Here is a 10,170-nt window from a genome sequence, read left to right on the forward strand (position 1 = left end):
TGAAAGACGTTGCAACAGGACACTACAAAATATCTTGCCTGGGACAGATAAAAGTGTGATACCATGCCAGCTGATACAGCTTGAAAAGTTACCCTCTTTCGGCAACTTTGCAATAACCCCCTCATCAAATTTCTTGGAATTTGGCCACTTATCCAGCAGTAAGTGAGGGCATTAATCAAGGTTGGATTGGCAAGCTTCAGTTTTTCTGGGCTTATCTCATTAACACTAGCAGTCTTTCCATTTTTGAGTGTCTTTACTGCTGCCTTGACCTCGATAATGGTGTCCAGTCCAAAGTCAACCAGAAGCTGTAAAGCTTGAACTAGGGCTTCTTTCAATAGTAGAGTCACAGGAACAGGTTCACTCAAAAGTTCTTAAAAGAGCTCAATCCAGCACAGATCTTGGTCTGCTTGCGTGATTGATGACCAGATTTTCTCTTTCGCTTCACCCAGTCACATTTGTCTCAGTGACAGCTGCGCTTAACTTGGCGATCAAGGAATCAATACTGCTCTTCTGCAGCATGTCATTGGTCATTTGATATGGCTTGGTCTCTCATCAGTTTTACTTATCATCATTCGTCGATCAATTGCCCCAACCACTCCTGAATGTCTCACTCTTCAAAAGTTCCTCTTTTGTCTGATGTTGTGGCACTGGCTACAATGGTGGTATGAAACCTATCCCATTTGGTATGTAGATCTTTAGTTTACTCCAACATAGTGAAACAGTTCTGAATTTCAAAATTGCATTGGTTTGTGGTGACAGGATCTTTAAGTTTGGTGACATTAAAGGGATGTGTGTATTTTATGCTCAGTTGCATATGCTAAAACATATGTGGATTCGAGCCAAGGCATGGTAGTGGTCAGAGCCAACATCTGCTCCACGGCATGTGATAACATTGGTGATCAATGATTGCCACCATCTAAAAAGTCAGATGTAGTCAATTTTGTTGGTTATATTACCACCTGGACTCTGTCATCTTTTCTTATGGATGTCCTGTTGAAAAAAAGAATTTCTGATGTAGAGATTGTTTTTAGTGCAAAAACTGATTAGTAAATACCCATTATCAATTGTCGTTTAAGCTAGTCCATGAGGGCCAATGGTTTAATCAAATCGATGGTGAGTTGAACTGATCTGTGCATTAAAATTCCCTCTAAGCATGACCAAGTCATGCTGAGGAACCTAATTGAGGACCCTTTGTAACTGATCATAAAAAGTGTCTTTATCCATATATTTAGCATCTTCACTTGGAAAAGAGGCTTGAATGATTGTAGCCTTCAATTGATGAGACTAAAGCCATGCCATGATCCCTCTATCCAAAGCTCGCTTCCAGCTGGTAATAGTGATTGCGGCTTGAGCTGATAGTATGAGCCACAAACCATGTATGTGGTTGGTATCATGTCCTTAATATAATGATCTGCTCTTTTCCTGTTTACCTAAAGAATAAAATTAACATGTTATTTTTGTTGCACAGTGTATGTCATAAAAACAAGGACCCCACCACCAAAAAATGGCGCAATTGCTATTTTTTCTACTTCACCACACTTTTTTGGAAACGTTTTACAGTACATTAAATGGTACCCATACTATATGATTAATTCCCCCTATAAAAAGTGAGCCCTCATACATCTATGTCAGCAGAAACATTAAAGAGTAATTAATTTTTGAAAGCAAGAAGGAAAATACTAAAGTGAAAAAAAAGGAAAATGGACGTGTCTCCAAAGGCTAAAAAAGAGTCGATAGCTTCTTTAAAGACGTCTAGAAAGTCATCTGTTTCAGCACTCATTGTAACTCCCTTTCATTTAAGAGGTGTTTTAGTTTTGGATATGAAGATAATTGGTTGACACCAACTAGTATTTATATGTTAGCCTAAAAGTAATATATATATATATATATATATATATATATATATATATATATATATAAACATAATCTCCAGGAAGGAGCAAAATACTAATACTACAAAAAACATATGGTAATATTGGTAGAAGGTTCGAAGCCATTACATGAAGCTTAATTGAAGCATGGTCAGAAACTGACCAAGAACCAATACTTACTATTACTCATCTTGATTGGATTCACGTGTCTTGTTTTTACCCTTAGTCTTATTTATATTAAATTGCACTTTATGATATAATAGGCAAATTTGAATTATCTTAATTTACTTAAAAAGAAAGTAATTTGCAGCACATAATGCTATATAATAAGAGTTTCAAAAATCTCTTTCTCTGACGTGTCCTTTCACTAAGCATTCTTCTTAACTCAATGTCCTCGTGACCCCTTTGGTAACAGATACAATTCATTTCTTATGCAGACTGCCAAAGAGATTCACGATATATGGCACTGCATATCTTTACTTCATTATTTCCTTATAGCAAAAGCTTGAAACTGTAATGTGCGATAAAGAAAAGGTGCCAACACGACATTTACTACTGCTAATATGAATCTGATTTATTCTGCAACAAGTACAATCTTAACTCTTCCTATTCTATCAAGCTGAGTTCAATATCGGGCTCAGAAAAAAATAAAATTCTAATAATTAAATGAACTTGAATAGAAAAAGGAAGCAATGATTTAAAAAATATCCCTAAATTTGTATAGAAAAGACTGAATTTTTATTTAGTTGTGCAGTAATAGAAAGCATTGCATTTGTTGTATATGCATACTTTGTTGGCTTTTATCAATTACTTTTAATCCAGACCTTCAGACCTCTGGCAGTGCTTTGGGTATCAACCAAGAACAAAGCTAGTAGAATTAAAATATGTCTACGTGTGATTGGTTTCAGAAATTTATGTGACTGTCGCATACACCTGAATGTACTTTTTAAAAATTCACACACAATACAGAAACAATCCCATGTAGATGTCTGGGAATCGGCCACATATGAACATACCCTTATAGTAAACATTAAATAGCATAGGCCTATAGATAGGCTTAATGTATTCAAGGGCACTGTTATGGTCTTAAAAGATTAGCCACACAAAAATGTATGTACTTTATTTGCATTAACTCGAACCTCAGGCAGTTCTTTTCGGATGAACTGCATGTTCATAAAAACCTCTAAAACTAGCATTGAACACTGCCAAGATAGGTGAAGGTGAGAAAGTGGAGAGGTGTCCTCCTGAGGCACAGTGGCTCAATGCTTAAAACTGTTGTCTTATAGTGTTTAGGTCTTAGATAGAGATGAGCGAGCACGCTTGGATACAGCAGTTACTTGAGCCAGCATTGCTCTTCTCAAATAACTGCTTACTGTTCCGAGCAGACTCGGGGGAGGGGGGGGGGGCGGAGTGGGTGGTGGTGAGGGTAGCTGGGGGGGGGGGGGGAATCTCTCTCACTCCCCCTCCCCCCCGCTACCTCCCGCCGCGCCCCGATCACCACTGCCCCCCGCCGCCCCCTTGAGCCTGCTCGGACCAGTAAACAGTTACTCGAGAAGAGCGATGCTCGCTCGAGTAACTGCTGTATCCGAGCATGCTCGCTCATCTCTAGTCCTAGATTCAAATCTGACATCAGAAATCTGAAAGCTATAGAAGTTGTCCTTGGTCAGGTTTGAAACTAGAACTCCAACACTTCTAACCACTGAGCCACCATGCTGCTGCTTCCTTCTTCCTACTCCAGAGAAGGAGAAGAACAAGAAGAAACACAAACACAGAGAACATGCAAACTCCATGCAGATGTTGTCTTTGGTCAGATTTGAAGCAAGCACTGCAAGGCAACACTGCTAACCACTGAGTTACCATGCTTCTTCCTTTTCTGGAGAAGGAGACAAAGAAAAACAGAGAACATACAAACTCCAAGCAGATGTTGTCCTTGGTCACATTTAAACCTGGAACTTCAGCAGTGCAAGGCATTACTGCTAATCACTGAGCCACCATGCTGCTGACCTTTTATTCCCACCTTCTAAAGGAGAACAATATGAAACATAAACAAAGGGAGAACATACAAACTCCATCCAGGTATTTACCTTTTTGAGATTTGAACCCAGGACCCCAGTGCTGTAAAGCAACAGTGCTAACCAGTCAGCCCATGCTTATTCTTTCTGCTTTCTCCTTCTTGTCCTTAAGAGGAAGAAGGAGAAAGGAAAAAATCTCTAGAGGAAAAAGCAGCTTGATTAGCACTATTGAATTGTATTGCTAGATTCCTAGGCTCAAATCTGACCAAAGAAAACATCTACATGGAGTTTGTATGTTCTCCCTGTGTTTGTTCTTCTCCACGGAAGGCAGAATTACCACAATAGCTCAGTGATTACCAATTTTGCCTGGCAGTGCTGGGGTTCTAGGTTCAAACCTGATCAAGGACAAGTGCTGTAAGGAGTTTTACAAAGTATGTGCAGATGTTGTCTTTGGTCAGGTTTGAACCTAGGACCCCAGCACTGCAAAGTAACAGTGCTAACCACTGAGTCACCATGCTTCAGGTGATTATCACCATCACTGGCATTTCAGTGCTCTTATTGTTCTGTAGCAGTTTTAGTGATTTTATGTACTACTGGTTCAGTTTGAACGAATTTGAACCAAACTTTTCAAAAGTTCACTCATCTCTTATTACCACTATACAATGACTGTATAGTGGTAAATACCAGTTCTACACAGGTGCAATACAAACTGTATAAGTAATTAATATATAGTTAAATTCACTGACTCACAGGTGACATCTTCTCTGATTGCAGGTGTTCTTTTCCCATCTTTCGATCTTGCATAGACAACCAAGGCAACTTGTGTCTATAAGGCTGTAAATCATATAATGAACAGATATAGTGTTATCCTGCATTTTAGTATATCAGAGTTAGTTCTGATTGTGGCTGTTAAGTGTTTTAATGCTGCTGTCAAAGTTGACAGCACATCTAAGCATGCAGCTGGAGGGGGGCCCATTGGCACCCCCCACAACAAATTTGCAGGGTGCCGGTGTGTTCACATGGGCTGCCGAATCCTAGTGAAAAAGGCTCTCAGAGCTGTCATGTATTGCAGTACTGTGACAGGGCTTAATAGACTATTATTGAAAATACAATATTTTGCAATATTGAAGCATTGCAGTATATTGTAAAAGCAATCAAACTTTTACAAGTTCAAATCCCCTATGAGGATTTAGGGCCAAAAAGCCTTAACATAATGTCAATAACATTTAATAATAAGTCAAATATACCCTAAAATAATACCAATAAAAACTATAGGTTGACCTGCAAAAACAAAGTTATGGTGGTCAGAATATGGCGATAGAAGGCAATTAAGAAAAAAGTGCCAACATATTCTGCAGTGAAGACCCAGACAGGTACGCAGTGTCCTCGGTCACGGGCAGGATTGGATTCCACTGCAGGCTCCCACATGCAGAATCTGACCCGCCCTTGGACATGAGGCCGTGATGAGAGTAAACCAAGAGTTTCAAGAGTTTGGAGATAAAGGGATGATTAGAGACAGGTCAGTAGTTTACAGCACAGCACAAGTCAATAGATTTTTTTTTTAAATAATCAGGATATGACTGCATGTTTAGAAGGAGGAGATAAAGATTAGTGAAAGCCAGAGAGAGACCAAATTAAGTGTGAGTGAATAGAGTCGCTAATACAGGTAGTAGGGTAAGAGGAGAGAAGCTTGGAGACTTATTGTGTTGTTGTGTTGAATGCTGAGGGAAAGGGATGGAAGCTACTCGATGATTGGGAGACTATGCCATATCTTCAGCACGGAGATCCATCATATGCAGCTGCGCTTTAGAAATGTGGAAGTAGTGAAAAATATCAGAGTCATTTAGGGTTATTAGAAAGTGAGGAAATGAGTGGTGAATTAAGCTTCTTTGGCGTGGTGAAGGCAGAGTGGTAAGTAATGAGCAATATACTTGTAATGGAAGAAATCTGCTGATGCCTGTGATATTGTTCACAGGCATTAAGCACACCTAGAGCACCCCTGGAGTAAATGTATTGGAGGCATGTGTCAAGGTTGCCACAATTTGTATTGGGAAAGCCAGAGTGTTGGGCAAGTTGCTTGGTCAAGGAAGCAGGAGAGGATATGCAAGGAATAGTGACCAAAATTGCAGGGCTTCTTTGTGGGGCAGGTAAGATGTTAAACAAATATAGAAAGTGGATGAGGATTAGAAGAGATATCCCCTGTCCGAAAATTGAGTCGATGAGCAGTCGAGTGACAAGTTTGTATTGAACAATGGAATGGGAATGGTTTGATGTTATTTAAGTAAGCGAATAGGTCATGCAAGCTCTACATGGGCAAGGGAAGTAGAAAGGGGCTGATGTGGATAGAATGCACTGAAAGTATACCTCAAACTGAAGAGACATTAGTTAATGTTACAAGACAATAACCCAAAACAGACAAGTAAATTAACTAAAGAATGATTGCAAAAGAAGATTTGTATTCAGGAATGTAGAAAGTGAGAGTCTTAACCCCAATCCTATCAAGATACTCTGGCATGACATGAAGAGGGACACAAGGCATCCCAGAAATATTGATGAACTGAAACACATTTACAGGCAAGAATGGCCCAAAATTTCTCTTCAATGTTGTGCAGATGTTATTTGCAGAAACCGGTGATTGCTGTTAATGAATGATCTATAAATGATTAAATTCAAGGGTTCACATAGTTTTGCTCCTTACTGTATATTGTGGATGTTTATTCAATGTGCTCGATAAAAGATATGAATAGTACAATTTTTCATGTGTTATAACTTATTAGTTTATTTAGATTATGTTTGTCTATTACTGTAATTTCGATAACAATCAAACCACATTTTATTAGTAATCAATGCAGAAATCCCGATAATAGCACTTTGGATGCTTTTACACGTGATGATGGTTGGACGCAATCATCTCAGCAATAATCTTTCTTGTGTTTTCTGGTTGGCCACCCGCCTACATTTACAGTAAACAGGCAGTTGTTTATAGATGACTGCCTGTTTACACGAGCGGATTATTGTTTGATTCTCATGCCTGCCTAACCTGAATGACGAACAATAGGCGAACGAATCATCGTACGTCGGTCAGTCGCTGACAGCATTTACACTGAGCAATTATCATTTAGATTCCCATGATGCAGCAAAATCTGAACGATTATCATTCCATGTAAAAGGGCCCTCATCAGAGGCATAACTGGAAGCTCCTAGGCCCCAATGCAAAACCTGTAACAGGGCCCCCAACTATAATGCTTTATTCATAGTACTGGGCTTCCTATATGGAGAAGAGAGGCTTTATGGGCCCCCCCAAGGCTCCTGGGCTGGGCTGCAATCGCATCTCCTGCATCCTCTATAGTTACGCCCCTGGCCCTCACTTACTTCACTTACCACTTCACTTACTTTTTTTGTTCAATTATATATGCAGTATACACATATGAAACTTTCTCAACAACAACAAAAAAGTAAATATAGATACATCCAAAAGTAAACACCAACTAGCAGCAAATATATTTGTACTCAAGAAACTGACACACAGGTCATGTTTTTAAATATAAACACATGCTGAAGAGGAAGTTATAGAGAAATAAAGGGCAAAATGTTTCTGTTTTGTTAGTTTATGTTCTGAATGAAGCTTTTGTGTGTAAAGAGGAAACCTGATCTTTGCCTGGAGCCATGCCCTCTGGTACACAGGCCACTGTGTCTGCCCCAAAGTACCACAGCAAGAGAAACTAACACGGCAGGCATCAACAGACTGGCACTGGCTTTTGTAAGATCTAATTTACTTTTACAGAACTGATGAAAAAGACCCTTTTGTGCCCTTCTTCCCTGGTAGCCTGTAAGTATATGAGCTATTTCATGGGGATACATGCAACAAACATTATAGAGTGGTTTTGTTTTTCGATAATAAAACCTATACTCCTTGACAAGTTTCCAGAAATCTGCTGGTTTCATTTCTTAGTCCCATCTGTTCTCCTTTCCCTGGTGATATTTGTTAGTATTTCCTCTAGCAGAATGTTGTATTGCCCTCACTATGCTTGAGGGAAAGGGCACGGATTGATCATTTTACAGGACAGGGAGACGTTTATTTTGGGCTTGAGACTAGTTCAGTGCATTTCTTAGTTTCCTGTCCCAAGCTGCAGAAGAATAAACTTCTTCAGTAAGAAAAGGAAAAAAAAAAAAGATCCTGCCTGTTTAGCTATAATGGAAGGGGGAGGGAATGTAGAAGCAGCAATGTCAGGAGGCCATTAGGCTGCTTATCTGTCTTTCTACTTTGGCCTGTGAAAGCTCCCAGCTCAGCATGCCATGTGTCAAATCTATCATTTGATATGTCAGGAACTATTATTCCCTCTTTTGTCACTAGTTTTTGACCAAAGGATGAAAAATTGCTGTCTTACACAGACAAAATTATTGCTGGGAAAAAGGGCAACTTGAGCACACAGGGATACACCAAGGTGAAACATGGGGAATCTCTCTTAGATTAGGTGTAGGTTAAAAGAATATTGATCTGTGTGTTAAAACTGTTGATCTCACTCAGCAGAGGATGACAAATAGTTGAGATGGCAAAATTGAGAGTCTCCAAGGACATCAAAGCTTTTCCGTGATTTTTGAGTGTTTGTTTTGGTTTTGCTGTTCTGCTCTAGGGATTTCTATTATTTGAGGAAGAGGATGCAGTGGTTCTCATGCATTGCTCCACTGAGCTGCTTTGTCTAAACTCTGAGCTGCAATTAAAAGCAATTAGTTGGCAATTAAAAGACAATGCTGTGCAGAGGGATAGCAGTGTGTTATTGTCTGCTGTCTTATTAACCACTGGAGGAGTTGTTTAAATGCTACCGACATGTGACTCAAATGCTCACTGCTCTGATTTTTCTTAATATGACAACAGAAAATGTAATTTAATAAGAAGATGTATGCGATTCACCTGCATTTCGTCAAGTATTTTGTACAAATAAAAAAATCAAGTTTGCATGTAGACACTGAACACATAAAGCTCTGCCAAAGTAATCAAAAATGGTGCATTCTATTATTAAAATGCAGCAAATGTTAGTGGATAAGTACTAAATGTAGAAATATGAGCACAGATATATGGCAATTTGGCACCACATAAAACGCAAAGTTGCTGTTTTGGTACATTTTTTTGATCAATATCCAGTTCTATGGTTGAATGACACCATTGAAAATTCCATACATAAATTATGCTGTGATTTTTAATAGACTGCTATGTCCTAAATATAAATAAGGACAGTTTCACACTCAATTTTTGTAAGTGCGGATTTTGATGCAGAATTGTCAGCAGGATTCTGCTATTTTCAGTTCCACACCAAAATCCACACATTAGCGGTGCAGATTTTGGGGTTGAATATTTTGCAGGAGGGCATATTCAGCAACGCTGTTGTGAAGTATTCTGTCCTGTGTGAAAGGTCCCAGAGGGACTTTCACACAGGATGGAATTGTTTGTAGGATGCAGCGCAGATGTGGAATTTGTCAATTAGGGCTCCTTCATGCGAGATTCAGAGATTCTGAGCAGCATACTGTACTTTTTTTGCACCACCCAATTAATCTCTGGTGTTGGCAATTAACCCCATGAAATCACGCAGTTACATACACGATTGCATGTGGACAGGGTGCGCATTTGCACACGTTCATAGACTTCTATTAAGCCTTGGGTGTGCAAATGCGCAGAATAATAGAGTATGTCATGTATTTTTTCCCCTGACGAAAATCTGCGCGCAAAAATGCTGAATGTGAGTGAACCTATTGAAATTAATGGGCTCTATTGTCTGCGTTTCTGCATGTGCTAAATCGCCTGTGTGAAGGAGCCCTCAGAGCAGATTTTGCTGCGTTTTTAACCACAGGGTGCAACACCTTGTGGAATTTATTTCCTTTTTTTCCACATACTTTAATTGTAGAATTACATCTCCTGTGTGTTAGAAATCCGCAACAATAATTCCACAAGACGTCCTTATTTCCACAGCAGAAAATAGTTCTGCTGCGGAATTTAATCTTACATTTTTAAAATACAGAAACACTGATTTTATTAGGTGCACAATTTTGCAATAAAATCAATAACACTGGGGGCTAATTACGCTGCAAAGCCTTTTCAATTACAGTGTGTCCAAAGCCGATGTGCAGCACAGAAAGCATAGGAAAATGCGCTAAAACATGCGCAATATCGCAACCTTGACAGCGCAAAATGTCATGCTACCGGAGCTTAGTATATGTGGTCTCTTGTGTAAACACAAACTGACATTATCCTATTCATTTACTATACGGGTTTTATTTATTTTTTGCACACA

Source organism: Eleutherodactylus coqui, chromosome 1, assembly GCF_035609145.1.
Source record: "Eleutherodactylus coqui strain aEleCoq1 chromosome 1, aEleCoq1.hap1, whole genome shotgun sequence".
NCBI lineage: Eukaryota > Metazoa > Chordata > Amphibia > Anura > Eleutherodactylidae > Eleutherodactylus > Eleutherodactylus coqui.